Source organism: Hypomesus transpacificus, unplaced genomic scaffold (genome assembly GCF_021917145.1).
Source record: "Hypomesus transpacificus isolate Combined female unplaced genomic scaffold, fHypTra1 scaffold_51, whole genome shotgun sequence".
Taxonomy (NCBI): domain Eukaryota; kingdom Metazoa; phylum Chordata; class Actinopteri; order Osmeriformes; family Osmeridae; genus Hypomesus; species Hypomesus transpacificus.
In genome coordinates this window covers 1,636,710-1,659,190 of record NW_025814024.1, presented here as the reverse complement: position 1 = coordinate 1,659,190, position 22,481 = coordinate 1,636,710, and positions in this window count along the sequence as shown.

Sequence of the window (22,481 nt, the reverse complement as noted above, 5' to 3'; positions counted from 1 at the left end):
CACTTATATAGGTAAAACTTGTATCAGGCAATAACGCTTGATATAATTAATTTAGTTTCATTACAGAACTGCTGCAGATGTTGTGCGAATAAACACTTATCTGACATGTCAGCATTAAAATCACCCATGACATAGACACAACATGAACTATTGTCCTCTATGAAGGACTGAATAAAAGCTAACCTGTTCTGAAATTCATCCTCAAGGTCATAGGATTCATATGGTGTGTACACATTTACAATAGTACATTTATTTTCATTGTGATTAAACTCCAACCCAATAGCCCAGTCAACGTTAAGCCACACCACCTTTACCGTTGGGTCATATTTTATGTTCCACAGTATAGCTACACCACCAGCTATCCTCCCACAAACCGTTCTCATGCTGAGATCGGTAGTGGACTCTCCAGCACCATGAAAGTTCTTGTGTAGGGAGTTCAATTTGTCCAGATCTTGCTTGGTCATCCAGGTTTCTTGAAGGCAGACAATGTCACTCTCGTCCAGCAATGTGTCCACCACCAAACGTCTTGATCTATCAGCAGCAGTATGTCCTACTCGGAGGCCACGAGCGTTGTAGGATACAACCCGCATTAATGATCTACCACGGACCCATCAGGGCAGCTGGCCAGTGTGTCTGTCTCCCTGGTCTCTACATATAGGCCTACATTCATCCCAGCATCATGACTGAGCTGAAGCTCGGTACCCTGAGAGCGGGGGGTATTCTCTGGTCGAGCTTTTTTGAAAGTATAGACCAAGGGTAATTACCAAACCACAACTGTCCCACCATTACCCATATGTGGCGCTACATTCCACGCCCTAAAGCACAAAGGCTTTCTGGAATGGATAGGCTAACCAAGCCCCCTCCCTTCACTCCTTGAGTTGAAATAAAGGCCCTTGTGGATCCTGGTGGTATTATATTTCAGATTTGGTATCCCATTGGTAATTCTGCAGCATAGATTTTTCTATACAGTTCCAATTTGTCAAGAATATACATTTTTCAATGGTTCGCAATGTTTGGAGGAATCCGCCATTACTGCTTGCAGTTATATTTAGGATTCCTCCGTCAGGAGGAAACCTATTGTTATTGTTAGTTTTATTATTATTATTATTCTTGTTCCATGGAAGTCAATGGCAGCCCCTAGAACACTTCGACAACTTTTTGTGAAATTTGGCACACTCATTAAGGACAGTTGATTCTATACCTACACCAAGTTTCATGTCTCCCATTAGACCACTCCAGCGCCACCAATGGGTCAAAGTTGGACTTGTGTTTACACACGCAACTTTTGAACCGTATGACCCATTTTCAAAAATGAGGTACCATTGGATTCCCTGGTTCAAGCCGAGTTCAACGCACCCCATGGCGTCAATTTCCGGTTATATAGATTTTCCGCTACTTCCGGTTTTATCAAAAACCTTTGAAAGCCTACTCCTCCTACAATTTTTGTCATATCTTCTTCAAAGTTACCAGAGATGATCTTCAGACCAAGCGTCACAAAAGTTATCGAAAAGAATTTTGATCCTCACAACCGTTTGTCCGGTACAGCCAATCAAATTCATCAGAAAAGCCGCCAAACAGGATGTGAAGTCCTGTCTCAGCAAATCTTTGAGATATCAACACGAAACTTGGTATATCGATGGAAGACACTACAACATGTTACCGTGTGCAAAGGCAACTTCATATCTCCAAAAATGATTGATATAAAGCAAATTGAACTTATCGCTAACGCTAAAATAATGCTTTACACATCAGCCAGTCAAAAACTGATACTCTGATTCAATCACAAGTTCATATGAAGACTCTTGAGAATGTTTATAACACAAATCTGTGAAAAAGTTGACTGTAAGATCAAAGGTCGATTTTTGGTGAATATTTGAAACATGCTTGCTTGGCTAATTTCTAGCCAAATTTCCAATGAATGTCTCCCCTCCTCCTGCCCGCGCGTGCTCCACATCCTCACACACTCAGCCTTAACTTACACACGCGCGGGCTTGGCAAGACGCACATGCAACATTTCAGGAGAGTGTGGGCTGACCAAGCCCCCACTCATTCCTTGGTTTCTAGCCAAGGCCTTGTGGATCTTGTAATCTTGGATCTCTTAACAAAAGCTGATCTTTTTAGTATTGCATTTCCGATTTTGTATGCAATGGTAAAAAGTTATACAAATCCTGAAACATTGATATATATATATGTATTTATATATATATAAATCTTTATTTCAGACGCCAAGTTCCACATAAAATAACAGACATAGAGCTATAAAAAAGAGAGTAAAACGAAAACATAAAACATAGATAATACAGTGCATAAAAAGTATGAAGACTTTTGTGCCAATGTAGTCTTAAGTTCCAAGTAATCGATAGCAGCTCTTTAGAGGGTTGACCAGGGCCTCTACTATTCAGTTCTCAGACTTGTCCAGTCGACACATGAAACCATACATCAGTTGTCTCAGGAGTGCCTTACAGGTTGGTACGTGCTTAGACAGAAACAACTGACCAGCACTATGCCACCTAGGCACATTAAGTAGCAATCTAAAAGCATCATTGAAACCATACATCAGTTGTCTCAGGATTGCCTTACAGGTTGGTACGTGCTTAGACACAAACAACTGACTAGCACTATGCCACCTTGGCACATTAAGTAGCAATCTAAAAGCATCATTGTAGGCTACTTTCAGTATCTGTATACTCCTTTACCTGTACATAGACCACAAATGAGCAGTGTACAATGGTGTTATGTAGGTTCTAAACAGGGAACATTTAACTGAATCTGAGCACATAGAAAACGTCCTTAATAACATACTGGCCTGAGAATATATTTGACAGCGCTGTTGATACATATCGTTGTCATCTGTCCAATCATCAGAAATGACATGGCAGATATTTTATTTCCTCACAAACACCAAGGGGACTGCCAGATAAATAAAAGGTAGGGAAGGTTAATTTCCTGTCCTGATTACTTCTGACTATCATTATGTGGCTTTTCTTTGCATTATATTTTATATCATGATCTAAGCCATACTGAGAGCACACCCATAGCATCTGTTGCAACAGGCTGAGTGGAACCAGATCATCTGCGTACATCAGATGATTGACAATAGATTCACCAACAAGACAGCCTGTATTTGTCTTATTCAGCTGGCTTGATAAGTCGTCCATATCCATATTAAACAAAAAGGGAAATCAAATTCCTCCTTGTCGAACTCCGTTACCAACATGGAAAGCAGCTGATACAACATTGTCCCATTTAACATGAAAAGTTTGATTTGCATACCAGAACACCAAAATCCTCACAAGAGGTTTAGGGAAACCTCTCGCTATTAGCTTCATAAACAGTTTTTCATGACAAATTCGATCGAAAGCTTTGTAAGCATCAATAAAGCATAAAAATACAGATGAATTAAGACTTGTGTACCTGAGACAATCTCCTTCAGAGCATAGATACAGAGATCAGTACCATGTTTTCTTTTAAAACCAAACTGATTTTCTGCAGTCAGAATATACATTTCCAATTTCAATCAAATAATTCTCTCAAACACTTTAGACAAGATACTGGCCAATGCAATGGGTCGATAGTTGTGTAGCCCGGGTGGTAAACATTTCTGTTGAAACAATCCTATTACATAAATATAAAAGTTTGAATACATAATACTTAAGTTCATAGTTTAATAAATAGACTTTAAGGCAGGGGTGTCAAACATACGGCCCGCGGGCCGGAACCGGCCCCCAAGGAGGTTCGATCAGGCCCGCAGGATCATTTGAAAGTGGAAAAAATGCATAAAAGACATGGAATTAATATTTTTAATTCGCTGCAATTCATGGATTATCCGCTAAGGGGCGCACTCTTTCCATCAGAGTAGAAGACAAGCCGCATCACTGAGATAGACTGAAAACAGCAGACGGTATCAATGCGCCATCTGCTGCTTGTTACGACGTTGTTAATACCTTGGTCTCTACTAGGGATGGGCGAACGATGCCTTGTGAAGCTTTGGTGGTTTCTTCCGGATTGTGCCGGCCCAAAGAGCCGAACTATCGGCGCTTTGAAAATGAACAGCGTCATCTAGCAGCCGTTTAAACTGGCTGAATGAGGCGTAGTGGTTGTCTCCGACGGTAGACTACCCTACGTTATTCAATATTTAATTAAGGCTACATGTGTTCATTTTGATCTGATATTAGTGCTCACACATTAAAATGTTGTGATACATCCGTAGGTCTTTAGAATTATGTCATTTTCTCACAGTAAAAATTAAAGAATATCGTACGAGATTCACTGGACTGGGGCGCGAACTTGGGATCCCAGATTCGCATTAACAATATGTAGTCGTACACACTTTAACCAACTACACCACCGAAGAGATCATTACTTGTTCAAGCGGTTGGACGGACTTTATACGATATGGTCTTTATATCAATTAAACTAGATAACACAGAAGAAAGACATGATATTTTGGTTATTTATAGCAGAGTATGGTATAATTTTAATGGTCCGGCCCACTTGACATCTCCCTAGGCCGTATGTGGCCCACGATGCGAAATGAGTTTGACACCCCTGCTTTAAGGTTTGAGAGTATGATTTTGATTTGATGAGAAATGCATATTGTTCATGTTTTACTGAATACAGCATTTGGAAATGTATATCTGTTGTTTAAAAAACGCATGTTAAAATGTACCGGTTACAAATATGAAGAGAGTAAGATGAATGTTTTGTGAATCTATGTTGTTGCTTTAATTTTGATTATGATGTTAAGCCAATCCGGTTTGAGGTCAAAGGGCAGGGTAACACGGGAAGTTGGGGTAGATGAGGTTGGAGTAGAAAAAGACAGAGCGAGCGGAGGAGTTGGAGGGAGAAGAAAATTGTAGCGTACGGTAAAATACCAAGAGTGAAGATTTTATATTATCATTAGTGGTGTTATGTTTATATTGTTGGGTGAATATCTCAACCAACAACAATAACCCAGAAAGAGGAGTTTGGCTGTTGGCGGTTTTGGATAAAGCACGGGCTTTGCCGCCAGACTAGCGACAGCGAGTGCCAGGTTGGAGCCGGTGGAGGTCGGGATTGTCGTCGTCCTCAGTCTTCTTCCTGAGTTGGTTCGTCTCGTAAATCCACGAGAGTATTTGGTCGGTCTCTCCTTCACCTGCTGCCGCCCTTCTGCCGCAGTGCGTGTGCTACCGCACTGCTGATCCGAGGTACCAGCTCCTTGTTATTTTGTGCCATCCTGGCGAAACAGCCATTTTGTTTACGGCTACAACGCACACGAGCTACACTCAGGCCTGCACCGTAGAACTGTACTGAATTAAGGTATTCGTGTAGTTAGCATTGCCGGCTAGTTTGTATTGTGTGTCCATGTGCATTACGATGTCATGTAAATGTTGAACCAATAACTGAAGAACTGATTTTTTGTCTGAAGTAAATCTTTCCTGTTTTTGTTTAACAGTTGGTTGTATTGTTTTTTTCATATGTTAAATTGGTTTAAGTTAGTAACAATTACTAACGAACTCAGGTTAGCCACCTCTCATTACAAATCCACCAAACTAGAGAGGCGCTACAGTTGTCTATGCTGTTCAGTTTACCAGCCTTATCTTTAACAACAGGCACTAACAGTACTGACATAATAGAGTTCGGTAGAACACCATGAACCATAATTCCAGTGAGACACATGGCTAGAAATGGACTGAGTCTATAACTGGCATTTTTTAGATGCTCTGCAGAAATGGAATCCATACCACAAGCTTTGTTGTTGTCTAGCATGTGGATGGCATCATAAATATCTACTGATCTAACTATCAAGTCTGCAGAGATACCTTTATATTGATTATCAATTCTCACTGTGTTACTTTGAACACAATTAAATAGTTTACTGTAGTGCTCATGCCATAGATCAGCAATCTTCTCTGGACAACTAACCCCTTTGATATCAGAAGGGAGGGGAGTTCTGTTATTATTTATGATCTTGACCTCCTTCCAGAAGTCAGTAAGATTGTTATTCTGCATCTTTCTGGCCAGCGAGTCTACTCTCATTGTGTTTTCATTTCTCTTAATGAAACGAGTGCATATTTAAATCTAGCATTTGTGAGGTTTTTGTTATCAAGCAGCACTCCCTGTCTGGGTCTGCCTGCCTCTGACCAGACTCTAAAGGCTTCTCTAGCAGCAGCATGTTGCTCAGACACAAACTCATTCCAGACAGGCCGTGCGTTAGGGACCTTACTCTTGTGATTAATAAAAGGTTCACTGGAAGCATAAAGACATTTGACAATATCATCATACATGGCACAGAGCTTTTCAGCATGATGTTTATCCTTGCAGTTCATATCCGTGCACATTAGGGCATCCCTAGAAAATGCAACATCACTATGTAAGCTGTCAGTTAATAGAGAATATCTGTGCCGAACCTCTTTGGTCAATTTTGACCAGTCCAGTTTTCTTGGGGGGCCAGCAACAAGGGTACAATCTCAACATTTAGCAGCATAGCAACTGGTATGTGATCAGTGGTGGCCAGCCCATAACACATCTCTATACTTTCCAGTGAGTCATGAGCATCGGCTGTGGTTACAATATGGTCTAGCCAGGAAGTTGTGTGCCACGTTTCACTTATATAGGTAAAACTTGTATCAGGCAATAACGCTTGATATAATTAATTTAGTTTCATTACAGAACTGCTGCAGATGTTGTGCGAATAAACGCTTATCTGACATTTCAGCATTAAAATCACCCATGACATAGACACAACATGAACTATTGTCCTCTATGAAGGACTGAATAAAAGCTAACCTGTTCTGAAATTCATCCTCATGGTCATAGGATTCATATGGTGTGTACACATTTACAATAGTAAATTTATTTTCATTGTGATTAAACTCCAACCCAATAGCCCAGTCAACGTTAAGCCACACCACCTTTACCGTTGGGTCATATTTTATGTTCCACAGTATAGCTACACCACCAGCTATCCTCCCACAAACCATTCTCATGCTGAGATTGGTAGTGGACTCTCCAGCACTATGAAACATCTTGTGTAGGGAGTTCAATTTGTCCAGATCTTGCTTGGCCATCCAGGTTTCTTGAAGGCAGACAATGTCACTCTCGTCCAGCAATGTGTCCACCACCAAACGTCTTGATCTATCAGCAGCAGTATGTCCTACTCGGAGGCCACGAGCGTTGTAGGATACAACCCGCATTAATGATCTACCACGGACCCATCAGGGCAGCTGGCCGGTGTGTCTGTCTCCCTGGTCTCTACATATAGGCCTACATTCATCCCAGCATCATGACTGAGCTGAAGCTCGGTACCCTGAGAGTGGGGGGTATGCTCTGGTCGAGCTTTTTTGAAAGTATAGACCAAGGGTAATTACCACACCACAACTGTCCCACCATTACCCATAGGTGGCGCTACATTCCACGCCCTAAAGCACAAAGGCTTTCTGGAATGGATAGGCTAACCAAGCCCCCTCCCTTCACTCCTTGGGTTGAAATAAAGGCCCTTGTGGATCTTGATGGTATTATATTTCAGATTTGGTATCCCATTGGTAATTCTGCAGCATAGATTTTTCTATACAGTTCCAATTTGTCAAGAATATACATTTTTCAATGGTTCGCAATGTTTGGAGGAATCCGCCATTACTGCTTGCAGTTATATTTATTATTATTCTTGTTCCATGGAAGTCAATGGCAGCCCCTAGAACACTTCGACAACTTTTTGTGAAATTTGGCACACTCATTAAGGACAGTTGATTCTATACCTACACCAAGTTTCATGTCTCCCATTAGACCACTCCAGCGCCACCAATGGGTCAAAGTTGGACTTGTGTTTACACACGCAACTTTTGAACCGTATGACCCATTTTCAAAAATGAGGTACCATTGGATTCCCTGGTTCAAGCCGAGTTCAACGCACCCCATGGCGTCAATTTCCGGTTAAATAGATTTTCCGCTACTTCCGGTTTTATCAAAAACCTTTGAAAGCCTACTCCTCCTACAATTTTTGTCATATCTTCTTCAAAGTTACCAGAGATGATCTTCAGACCAAGCGTCACAAAAGTTATCGAAAAGAATTTTGATCCTCACAACCGTTTGTCCGGTACAGCCAATCAAATTCATCAGAAAAGCCGCCAAACAGGATGTGAAGTCCTGTCTCAGCAAATCTTTGAGATATCAACACGAAACTTGGTATATCGATGGAAGACACTACAACATGTTACCGTGTGCAAAGGCAACTTCATATCTCCAAAAATGATTGATATAAAGCAAATTGAACTTATCGCTAACGCTAAAATAATGCTTTACACATCAGCCAGTCAAAAACTGATACTCTGATTCAATCACAAGTTCATATGAAGACTCTTGAGAATGTTTATAACACAAATCTGTGAAAAAGTTGACTGTAAGATCAAAGGTCGATTTTTGGTGAATATTTGAAACATGCTTGCTTGGCTAATTTCTAGCCAAATTTCCAATGAATGTCTCCCCTCCTCCTGCCCGCGCGTGCTCCACATCCTCACACACTCAGCCTTAACTTACACACGCGCGGGCTTGGCAAGACGCACACGCAACATTTCAGGAGAGTGTGGGCTGACCAAGCCCCCACTCATTCCTTGGTTTCTAGCCAAGGCCTTGTGGATCTTGTAATCTTGGATCTCTTAACAAAAGCTGATCTTTTTAGTATTGCATTTCCGATTTTGTATGCAATGGTAAAAAGTTATACAAATCCTGAAACATTGATATATATATATGTATTTATATATATATAAATCTTTATTTCAGACGCCAAGTTCCACATAAAATAACAGACATAGAGCTATAAAAAAGAGAGTAAAACGAAAACATAAAACATAGATAATACAGTGCATAAAAAGTATGAAGACTTTTGTGCCAATGTAGTCTTAAGTTCCAAGTAATCGATAGCAGCTCTTTAGAGGGTTGACCAGGGCCTCTACTATTCAGTTCTCAGACTTGTCCAGTCGACACATGAAACCATACATCAGTTGTCTCAGGAGTGCCTTACAGGTTGGTACGTGCTTAGACAGAAACAACTGACCAGCACTATGCCACCTAGGCACATTAAGTAGCAATCTAAAAGCATCATTGAAACCATACATCAGTTGTCTCAGGATTGCCTTACAGGTTGGTACGTGCTTAGACACAAACAACTGACTAGCACTATGCCACCTTGGCACATTAAGTAGCAATCTAAAAGCATCATTGTAGGCTACTTTCAGTATCTGTATACTCCTTTACCTGTACATAGACCACAAATGAGCAGTGTACAATGGTGTTATGTAGGTTCTAAACAGGGAACATTTAACTGAATCTGAGCACATAGAAAACGTCCTTAATAACATACTGGCCTGAGAATATATTTGACAGCGCTGTTGATACATATCGTTGTCATCTGTCCAATCATCAGAAATGACATGGCAGATATTTTATTTCCTCACAAACACCAAGGGGACTGCCAGATAAATAAAAGGTAGGGAAGGTTAATTTCCTGTCCTGATTACTTCTGACTATCATTATGTGGCTTTTCTTTGCATTATATTTTATATCATGATCTAAGCCATACTGAGAGCACACCCATAGCATCTGTTGCAACAGGCTGAGTGGAACCAGATAATCTGCGTACATCAGATGATTGACAATAGATTCACCAACAAGACAGCCTGTATTTGTCTTATTCAGCTGGCTTGATAAGTCGTCCATATCCATATTAAACAAAAAGGGAAATCAAATTCCTCCTTGTCGAACTCCGTTACCAACATGGAAAGCAGCTGATACAACATTGTCCCATTTAACATGAAAAGTTTGATTTGCATACCAGAACACCAAAATCCTCACAAGAGGTTTAGGGAAACCTCTCGCTATTAGCTTCATAAACAGTTTTTCATGACAAATTCGATCGAAAGCTTTGTAAGCATCAATAAAGCATAAAAATACAGATGAATTAAGACTTGTGTACCTGAGACAATCTCCTTCAGAGCATAGATACAGAGATCAGTACCATGTTTTCTTTTAAAACCAAACTGATTTTCTGCAGTCAGAATATACATTTCCAATTTCAATCAAATAATTCTCTCAAACACTTTAGACAAGATACTGGCCAATGCAATGGGTCGATAGTTGTGTAGCCCGGGTGGTAAACATTTCTGTTGAAACAATCCTATTACATAAATATAAAAGTTTGAATACATAATACTTAAGTTCATAGTTTAATAAATAGACTTTAAGGTTTGAGAGTATGATTTTGATTTGATGAGAAATGCATATTGTTCATGTTTTACTGAATACAGCATTTGGAAATGTATATCTGTTGTTTAAAAAACGCATGTTAAAATGTACCGGTTACAAATATGAAGAGAGTAAGATGAATGTTTTGTGAATCTATGTTGTTGCTTTAATTTTGATTATGATGTTAAGCCAATCCGGTTTGAGGTCAAAGGGCAGGGTAACACGGGAAGTTGGGGTAGATGAGGTTGGAGTAGAAAAAGACAGAGCGAGCGGAGGAGTTGGAGGGAGAAGAAAATTGTAGCGTACGGTAAAATACCAAGAGTGAAGATTTTATATTATCATTAGTGGTGTTATGTTTATATTGTTGGGTGAATATCTCAACCAACAACAATAACCCAGAAAGAGGAGTTTGGCTGTTGGCGGTTTTGGATTAAGCACGGGCTTTGCCGCCAGACTAGCGACAGCGAGTGCCAGGTTGGAGCCGGTGGAGGTCGGGATTGTCGTCGTCCTCAGTCTTCTTCCTGAGTTGGTTCGTCTCGTAAATCCACGAGAGTATTTGGTCGGTCTCTCCTTCACCTGCTGCCGCCCTTCTGCCGCAGTGCGTGTGCTACCGCACTGCTGATCCGAGGTACCAGCTCCTTGTTATTTTGTGCCATCCTGGCGAAACAGCCATTTTGTTTACGGCTACAACGCACACGAGCTACACTCAGGCCTGCACCGTAGAACTGTACTGAATTAAGGTATTCGTGTAGTTAGCATTGCCGGCTAGTTTGTATTGTGTGTCCATGTGCATTACGATGTCATGTAAATGTTGAACCAATAACTGAAGAACTGATTTTTTGTCTGAAGTAAATCTTTCCTGTTTTTGTTTAACAGTTGGTTGTATTGTTTTTTTCATATGTTAAATTGGTTTAAGTTAGTAACAATTACTAACGAACTCAGGTTAGCCACCTCTCATTACAAATCCACCAAACTAGAGAGGCGCTACAGTTGTCTATGCTGTTCAGTTTACCAGCCTTATCTTTAACAACAGGCACTAACAGTACTGACATAATAGAGTTCGGTAGAACACCATGAACCATAATTCCAGTGAGACACATGGCTAGAAATGGACTGAGTCTATAACTGGCATTTTTTAGATGCTCTGCAGAAATGGAATCCATACCACAAGCTTTGTTGTTGTCTAGCATGTGGATGGCATCATAAATATCTACTGATCTAACTATCAAGTCTGCAGAGATACCTTTATATTGATTATCAATTCTCACTGTGTTACTTTGAACACAATTAAATAGTTTACTGTAGTGCTCATGCCATAGATCAGCAATCTTCTCTGGACAACTAACCCCTTTGATATCAGAAGGGAGGGGAGTTCTGTTATTATTTATGATCTTGACCTCCTTCCAGAAGTCAGTAAGATTGTTATTCTGCATCTTTCTGGCCAGCGAGTCTGCTCTCATTGTGTTTTCATTTCTCTTAATGAAACGAGTGCATATTTAAATCTAGCATTTGTGAGGTTTTTGTTATCAAGCAGCACTCCCTGTCTGGGTCTGCCTGCCTCTGACCAGACTCTAAAGGCTTCTCTAGCAGCAGCATGTTGCTCAGACACAAACTCATTCCAGACAGGCCGTGCGTTAGGGACCTTACTCTTGTGATTAATAAAAGGTTCACTGGAAGCATAAAGACATTTGACAATATCATCATACATGGCACAGAGCTTTTCAGCATGATGTTTATCCTTGCAGTTCATATCCGTGCACATTAGGGCATCCCTAGAAAATGCAACATCACTATGTAAGCTGTCAGTTAATAGAGAATATCTGTGCCGAACCTCTTTGGTCAATTTTGACCAGTCCAGTTTTCTTGGGGGGCCAGCAACAAGGGTACACTCTCAACATTTAGCAGCATAGCAACTGGTATGTGATCAGTGGTGGCCAGCCCATAACACATCTCTATACTTTCCAGTGAGTCATGAGCATCGGCTGTGGTTACAATATGGTCTAGCCAGGAAGTTGTGTGCCACGTTTCACTTATATAGGTAAAACTTGTATCAGGCAATAACGCTTGATATAATTAATTTAGTTTCATTACAGAACTGCTGCAGATGTTGTGCGAATAAACGCTTATCTGACATGTCAGCATTAAAATCACCCATGACATAGACACAACATGAACTATTGTCCTCTATGAAGGACTGAATAAAAGCTAACCTGTTCTGAAATTCATCCTCATGGTCATAGGATTCATATGGTGTGTACACATTTACAATAGTACATTTATTTTCATTGTGATTAAACTCCAACCCAATAGCCCAGTCAACGTTAAGCCACACCACCTTTACCGTTGGGTCATATTTTATGTTCCACAGTATAGCTACACCACCAGCTATCCTCCCACAAACCATTCTCATGCTGAGATCGGTAGTGGACTCTCCAGCACCATGAAAGTTCTTGTGTAGGGAGTTCAATTTGTCCAGATCTTGCTTGGCCATCCAGGTTTCTTGAAGGCAGACAATGTCACTCTCGTCCAGCAATGTGTCCACCACCAAACGTCTTGATCTATCAGCAGCAGTATGTCCTACTCGGAGGCCACGAGCGTTGTAGGATACAACCCGCATTAATGATCTACCACGGACCCATCAGGGCAGCTGGCCGGTGTGTCTGTCTCCCTGGTCTCTACATATAGGCCTACATTCATCCCAGCATCATGACTGAGCTGAAGCTCGGTACCCTGAGAGCGGGGGGTATGCTCTGGTCGAGCTTTTTTGAAAGTATAGACCAAGGGTAATTACCAAACCACAACTGTCCCACCATTACCCATAGGTGGCGCTACATTCCACGCCCTAAAGCACAAAGGCTTTCTGGAATGGATAGGCTAACCAAGCCCCCTCCCTTCACTCCTTGGGTTGAAATAAAGGCCCTTGTGGATCTTGATGGTATTATATTTCAGATTTGGTATCCCATTGGTAATTCTGCAGCATAGATTTTTCTATACAGTTCCAATTTGTCAAGAATATACATTTTTCAATGGTTCGCAATGTTTGGAGGAATCCGCCATTACTGCTTGCAGTTATATTTATTATTAGGATTCCTCCGTCAGGAGGAAACCTATTGTTATTGTTAGTTTTATTATTATTATTATTCTTGTTCCATTGAAGTCAATGGCAGCCCCTAGAACCCTTCGACAACTTTTTGTGAAATTTGGCACACTCATTAAGGACAGTTGATTCTATACCTACACCAAGTTTCATGTCTCCCATTAGACCACTCCAGCGCCACCAACGGGTCAAAGTTGGACTTGTGTTTACACACGCAACTTTTGAACCGTATGACCCATTTTCAAAAATGAGGTACCATTGGATTCCCTGGATCAAGCCGAGTTCAACGCACCCCATGGCGTCAATTTCCGGTTATGTAGATTTTCCGCTATTTCCGGTTTTATCAAAAACCTTTGAAAGCCTACTCCTCCTACAATTGTTGTCATATCTTCTTCAAAGTTACCAGAGATGATCTTCAGACCAAGCCTCACAAAAGTTATCGAAAAGAATTTTGATCCTCACAACCGTTTGTCCGGTACAGCCAATCAAATTCATCAGAAAAGCCGCCAAACAGGATGTGAAGTCATGTCTCAGCAAATCTTTGAGATATCAACACGAAACTTGGTATATCGATGGAAGACACTACAACATGTTACCGTGTGCAAAGGCAACCTCATATCTCCAAAAATGATTGATATAAAGCAAATTGAACTTATCGCTAACGCTAAAATAATGCTTTACACATCAGCCAGTCAAAAACTGATACTCTGATTCAATCACAAGTTCATATGAAGACTCTTGAGAATGTTTATAACACAAATCTGTGAAAAGGTTGACTGTAAGATCAAAGGTCGATTTTTGGTGAATATTTGAAACATGCTTGCTTGGCTAATTTCTAGCCAAATTTCCAATGAATGTCTCCCCTCCTCCTGCCCGCGCGTGCTCCACATCCTCACACACTCAGCCTTAACTTACACACGCGCGGGCTTGGCAAGACGCACACGCAACATTTCAGGAGAGTGTGGGCTGACCAAGCCCCCACTCATTCCTTAGTTTCTAGCAAAGGCCTTGTGGATCTTGTAATCTTGGATCTCTTAACAAAAGCTGATCTTTTTGGTATTGCATTTCCGATTTTGTATGCAATGGTAAAAAGTTATGCAAATCCTGAAACATTAATATATATATATATATATGTATTTATATATAGATAAATCTTTATTTCAGACGCCAAGTTCCACATAAAATAACAGACATAGAGCTATAAAAAAGAGAGTAAAACAAAAACATAAAACATAGATAATACAGAGCATAAAAAGTATGAAGACTTTTGTGCCAATGTAGTCTTAAGTTCCAAGTAATCGATAGCAGCTCTTTAGAGGGTTGACCAGAGCCTCTACTATTCAGTTCTCAGACTTGTCCAGTCGACACATGAAACCATACATCAGTTGTCTCAGGAGTGCCTTACAGGTTGGTACGTGCTTAGACAGAAACAACTGACCAGCACTATGCCACCTAGGCACATTAAGTAGCAATCTAAAAGCATAATTGAAACCATACATCAGTTGTCTCAGGATTGCCTTACAGGTTGGTACGCGCTTAGACACAAACAACTGACTAGCACTATGCCACCTTGGCACATTAAGTAGCAATCTAAAAGCATCATTGTAGGCTACTTTCAGTATCTGTATACTCCTTTTCCTGTACATAGACCACAAGTGAGCAGTGTACAATGGTGTTATGTAGGTTCTAAACAGGGAACATTTAACTGAATCTGAGCACATAGAAAACGTCCTTAATAACATACTGGCCTGAGAATATATTTGACAGCGCTGTTGATACATATCGTTGTCATCTTTCCAATCATCAGAAATGACATGGCCCAGATATTTTATTTCCTCACAAACACCAAGGGGACTGCCAGATAAATAAAAGGTAGGGAAGGTTAATTTCCTGTCCTGATTACTTTTGACTATCATTATGTGGCTTTTCTTTGCATTATATTTTATATCATGATCTAAGCCATACTGAGAGCACACCCATAGCATCTGTTGCAACAGGCTGAGTGGAACCAGATTATTTGCGTACATCAGATAATTGACAATAGATTCACCAACAAGACAGCCTGTATTTGTCTTATTCAGCTGGCTTGATAAGTCGTCCATATCCATATTAAACAAAAAGGGAAATCAAATTCCTCCTTGTCGAACTCCGTTACCAACATGGAAAGGAGCTGATACAACATTGTCCCATTTAACATGAAAAGTTTGATTGGCATACCAGAACACCAAAATCCTCACAAGAGGTTTAGGGACACCTCTCGCTATTAGCTTCATAAACAGTTTTTCATGACAAATTCGATCGAAAGCTTTGTAAGCATCAATAAAGCATAAAAATACAGATGAATTAAGACTTGTGTACCTGAGACAATCTCCTTCAGAGCATAGATACAGAGATCAGTACCATGTTTTCTTTTAAAACCAAACTGAATGTCTGCAGTCAGAATATACATTTCCAATTTCAATCAAATAATGCTCTCAAACACTTTAGACAAGATACTGGCCAATGCAATGGGTCGATAGTTGTCTATGCTGTTCAGTTTACCAGCCTTATCTTTAACAACAGGCACTAACAGTACTGACATAATAAAGTTCGGTAGAACACCATGAACCATAATTCCAGTGAGACACATGGCTAGAAATGGACTGAGTCTATAACTGGCATTTTTTAGATGCTCTGCAGAAATGCAATCCATACCACAAGCTTTGTTGTTGTCTAGCATGTGGATGGCATCATAAATATCTACTGATCTAACTATCAAGTCTGCAGAGATACCTTTATATTCATTATCAATTCTCACTGTGTTACTTTTAACACAATTAAATAGTTGACTGTAGTGCTCATGCCATAGATCAGCAATCTTCTCTGGACAACTAACCCCTTTGATATCAGAAGGGAGGGGACTTCTGTTATTATTTATGATCTTGACCTCCTTCCAGAAGTCAATAAGATTGTTATTCTGCATCTTTCTGGCCAGCGAGTCTGCTCTCATTGTGTTTTCATTTCTCTTAATGAAACGAGTGCATATTTAAATCTAGCATTTGTGAGGTTTTTGTTATCAAGGAGCACTCCCTGTCTGGGTCTGCCTGCCTCTGACCAGACTCTAAAGGCTTCTCTAGCAGCAGCATGTTGCTCAGACACAAACTCATTCCAGACAGGCCGTGCGTTAGGGACCTTACTCTTGTGATTAATAAAAGGTTCACTGGAAGCATAAAGACATTTGACAATATCATCATACATGGCACAGAGCTTTTCAGCATGATGTTTATCCTTGCAGTTCATATCCGTGCACATTAGGGCATCCCTAGAAAATGCAACATCACTATGTAAGCTGTCAGTTAATAGAGAATATCTGTGCATAACCTCTTTGGTCAATTTTGACCAGTCCAGTTTTCTTGGGGGGCCAGCAACAAGGGTACACTCTCAACATTTAGCAGCATAGCAACTGGTATGTGATCAGTGGTGGCCAGCCCATAACACATCTCTATACTTTCCAGTGAGTCATGAGCATCGGCTGTGGTTACAATATGGTCTAGCCAGGAAGTTGTGTGCCACGTTTCACTTACATAGGTAAAACTTGTATCAGGCAATAACGCTTGATATCATTAATTTAGTTTAATTACAGAACTGCTGCAGATGTTGTGCGAATAAACGCTTATCTGACATGTCAGCATTAAAATCACCCATGACATAGACACTACATGAACTATTGTCCTCTATGAAGGACTGAATAAAAGCTAACCTGTTCTGAAATTCATCCTCATGGTCATAGGATTCATATGGTGTGTACATATTTTACAATAGTAAATTTATTTTCATTGTGATTAAACTCCAACCCAATAGCCCAGTCAACGTTAAGCCACACCACCTTTACCGTTGGGTCATATTTTATGTTCCACAGTATAGCTACACCACCAGCTATCCTCCCACAAACCATTCTCATGCTGAGATCGGTAGTGGACTCTCCAGCACCATGAAAGTTCTTGTGTAGGGAGTTCAATTTGTCCAGATCTTGCTTGGCCATCCAGGTTTCTTGAAGGCAGACAATGTCACTCTCGTCCAGCAATGTGTCCACCACCAAACGTCTTGATCTATCAGCAGCAGTATGTCCTACTCGGAGGCCACGAGCGTTGTAGGATACAACCCGCATTAATGATCTACCACGGACCCATCAGGGCAGCTGGCCGGTGTGTCTGTCTCCCTGGTCTCTACATATAGGCCTACATTCATCCCAGCATCATGACTGAGCTGAAGCTCGGTACCCTGAGAGCGGGGGGTGTGCTCTGGTCGAGCTTTTTTGAAAGTATAGACCAAGGGTAATTACCACACCACAACTGTCCCACCATTACCCATAGGTGGCGCTACATTCCACGCCTTAAAGCACAAAGGCTTTCTGGAATGGATAGGCTAACCAAGCCCCCTCCCTTCACTCCTTGGGTTGAAATAAAGGCCCTTGTGGATCTTGATGGTATTATATTTCAGATTTGGTATCCCATTGGTAATTCTGCAGCATAGATTTTTCTATACAATTCCAATTTGTCAAGAATATACATTTTTCAATGGTTCGCAATGTTTGGAGGAATCCGCCATTACTGCTTGCAGTTATATTTAGGATTCCTCCGTCAGGAGGAAACCTATTGTTATTGTTAGTTTTATTATTATTATTATTATTATTCTTGTTCCATGGAAGTCAATGGCAGCCCCTAGAACACTTCGACAACTTTTTGTGAAATTTGGCACACTCATTAAGGACAGTTGATTCTATACCTACACCAAGTTTCATGTCTCCCATTAGACCACTCCAGCGCCACCAATGGGTCAAAGTTGGACTTGTGTTTACACACGCAACTTTTGAACCGTATGACCCATTTTCAAAAATGAGGTACCATTGGATTCCCTGGTTCAAGCCGAGTTCAACGCACCCCATGGCGTCAATTTCCGGTTATATAGATTTTCCGCTACTTCCGGTTTTATCAAAAACCTTTGAAAGCCTACTCCTCCTACAATTTTTGTCATATCTTCTTCAAAGTTACCAGAGATGATCTTCAGACCAAGCGTCACAAAAGTTATCGAAAAGAATTTTGATCCTCACAACCGTTTGTCCGGTACAGCCAATCAAATTCATCAGAAAAGCCGCCAAACAGGATGTGAAGTCCTGTCTCAGCAAATCTTTGAGATATCAACACGAAACTTGGTATATCGATGGAAGACACTACAACATGTTACCGTGTGCAAAGGCAACTTCATATCTCCAAAAATGATTGATATAAAGCAAATTGAACTTATCGCTAACGCTAAAATAATGCTTTACACATCAGCCAGTCAAAAACTGATACTCTGATTCAATCACAAGTTCATATGAAGACTCTTGAGAATGTTTATAACACAAATCTGTGAAAAAGTTGACTGTAAGATCAAAGGTCGATTTTTGGTGAATATTTGAAACATGCTTGCTTGGCTAATTTCTAGCCAAATTTCCAATGAATGTCTCCCCTCCTCCTGCCCGCGCGTGCTCCACATCCTCACACACTCAGCCTTAACTTACACACGCGCGGGCTTGGCAAGACGCACACGCAACATTTCAGGAGAGTGTGGGCTGACCAAGCCCCCACTCATTCCTTGGTTTCTAGCCAAGGCCTTGTGGATCTTGTAATCTTGGATCTCTTAACAAAAGCTGATCTTTTTAGTATTGCATTTCCGATTTTGTATGCAATGGTAAAAAGTTATACAAATCCTGAAACATTGATATATATATATGTATTTATATATATATAAATCTTTATTTCAGACGCCAAGTTCCACATAAAATAACAGACATAGAGCTATAAAAAAGAGAGTAAAACGAAAACATAAAACATAGATAATACAGTGCATAAAAAGTATGAAGACTTTTGTGCCAATGTAGTCTTAAGTTCCAAGTAATCGATAGCAGCTCTTTAGAGGGTTGACCAGGGCCTCTACTATTCAGTTCTCAGACTTGTCCAGTCGACACATGAAACCATACATCAGTTGTCTCAGGAGTGCCTTACAGGTTGGTACGTGCTTAGACAGAAACAACTGACCAGCACTATGCCACCTAGGCACATTAAGTAGCAATCTAAAAGCATCATTGAAACCATACATCAGTTGTCTCAGGATTGCCTTACAGGTTGGTACGTGCTTAGACACAAACAACTGACTAGCACTATGCCACCTTGGCACATTAAGTAGCAATCTAAAAGCATCATTGTAGGCTACTTTCAGTATCTGTATACTCCTTTACCTGTACATAGACCACAAATGAGCAGTGTACAATGGTGTTATGTAGGTTCTAAACAGGGAACATTTAACTGAATCTGAGCACATAGAAAACGTCCTTAATAACATACTGGCCTGAGAATATATTTGACAGCGCTGTTGATACATATCGTTGTCATCTGTCCAATCATCAGAAATGACATGGCAGATATTTTATTTCCTCACAAACACCAAGGGGACTGCCAGATAAATAAAAGGTAGGGAAGGTTAATTTCCTGTCCTGATTACTTCTGACTATCATTATGTGGCTTTTCTTTGCATTATATTTTATATCATGATCTAAGCCATACTGAGAGCACACCCATAGCATCTGTTGCAACAGGCTGAGTGGAACCAGATAATCTGCGTACATCAGATGATTGACAATAGATTCACCAACAAGACAGCCTGTATTTGTCTTATTCAGCTGGCTTGATAAGTCGTCCATATCCATATTAAACAAAAAGGGAAATCAAATTCCTCCTTGTCGAACTCCGTTACCAACATGGAAAGCAGCTGATACAACATTGTCCCATTTAACATGAAAAGTTTGATTTGCATACCAGAACACCAAAATCCTCACAAGAGGTTTAGGGAAACCTCTCGCTATTAGCTTCATAAACAGTTTTTCATGACAAATTCGATCGAAAGCTTTGTAAGCATCAATAAAGCATAAAAATACAGATGAATTAAGACTTGTGTACCTGAGACAATCTCCTTCAGAGCATAGATACAGAGATCAGTACCATGTTTTCTTTTAAAACCAAACTGATTTTCTGCAGTCAGAATATACATTTCCAATTTCAATCAAATAATTCTCTCAAACACTTTAGACAAGATACTGGCCAATGCAATGGGTCGATAGTTGTGTAGCCCGGGTGGTAAACATTTCTGTTGAAACAATCCTATTACATAAATATAAAAGTTTGAATACATAATACTTAAGTTCATAGTTTAATAAATAGACTTTAAGGTTTGAGAGTATGATTTTGATTTGATGAGAAATGCATATTGTTCATGTTTTACTGAATACAGCATTTGGAAATGTATATCTGTTGTTTAAAAAACGCATGTTAAAATGTACCGGTTACAAATATGAAGAGAGTAAGATGAATGTTTTGTGAATCTATGTTGTTGCTTTAATTTTGATTATGATGTTAAGCCAATCCGGTTTGAGGTCAAAGGGCAGGGTAACACGGGAAGTTGGGGTAGATGAGGTTGGAGTAGAAAAAGACAGAGCGAGCGGAGGAGTTGGAGGGAGAAGAAAATTGTAGCGTACGGTAAAATACCAAGAGTGAAGATTTTATATTATCATTAGTGGTGTTATGTTTATATTGTTGGGTGAATATCTCAACCAACAACAATAACCCAGAAAGAGGAGTTTGGCTGTTGGCGGTTTTGGATTAAGCACGGGCTTTGCCGCCAGACTAGCGACAGCGAGTGCCAGGTTGGAGCCGGTGGAGGTCGGGATTGTCGTCGTCCTCAGTCTTCTTCCTGAGTTGGTTCGTCTCGTAAATCCACGAGAGTATTTGGTCGGTCTCTCCTTCACCTGCTGCCGCCCTTCTGCCGCAGTGCGTGTGCTACCGCACTGCTGATCCGAGGTACCAGCTCCTTGTTATTTTGTGCCATCCTGGCGAAACAGCCATTTTGTTTACGGCTACAACGCACACGAGCTACACTCAGGCCTGCACCGTAGAACTGTACTGAATTAAGGTATTCGTGTAGTTAGCATTGCCGGCTAGTTTGTATTGTGTGTCCATGTGCATTACGATGTCATGTAAATGTTGAACCAATAACTGAAGAACTGATTTTTTGTCTGAAGTAAATCTTTCCTGTTTTTGTTTAACAGTTGGTTGTATTGTTTTTTTCATATGTTAAATTGGTTTAAGTTAGTAACAATTACTAACGAACTCAGGTTAGCCACCTCTCATTACAAATCCACCAAACTAGAGAGGCGCTACAGTTGTCTATGCTGTTCAGTTTACCAGCCTTATCTTTAACAACAGGCACTAACAGTACTGACATAATAGAGTTCGGTAGAACACCATGAACCATAATTCCAGTGAGACACATGGCTAGAAATGGACTGAGTCTATAACTGGCATTTTTTAGATGCTCTGCAGAAATGGAATCCATACCACAAGCTTTGTTGTTGTCTAGCATGTGGATGGCATCATAAATATCTACTGATCTAACTATCAAGTCTGCAGAGATACCTTTATATTGATTATCAATTCTCACTGTGTTACTTTGAACACAATTAAATAGTTTACTGTAGTGCTCATGCCATAGATCAGCAATCTTCTCTGGACAACTAACCCCTTTGATATCAGAAGGGAGGGGAGTTCTGTTATTATTTATGATCTTGACCTCCTTCCAGAAGTCAGTAAGATTGTTATTCTGCATCTTTCTGGCCAGCGAGTCTACTCTCATTGTGTTTTCATTTCTCTTAATGAAACGAGTGCATATTTAAATCTAGCATTTGTGAGGTTTTTGTTATCAAGCAGCACTCCCTGTCTGGGTCTGCCTGCCTCTGACCAGACTCTAAAGGCTTCTCTAGCAGCAGCATGTTGCTCAGACACAAACTCATTCCAGACAGGCCGTGCGTTAGGGACCTTACTCTTGTGATTAATAAAAGGTTCACTGGAAGCATAAAGACATTTGACAATATCATCATACATGGCACAGAGCTTTTCAGCATGATGTTTATCCTTGCAGTTCATATCCGTGCACATTAGGGCATCCCTAGAAAATGCAACATCACTATGTAAGCTGTCAGTTAATAGAGAATATCTGTGCCGAACCTCTTTGGTCAATTTTGACCAGTCCAGTTTTCTTGGGGGGCCAGCAACAAGGGTACAATCTCAACATTTAGCAGCATAGCAACTGGTAT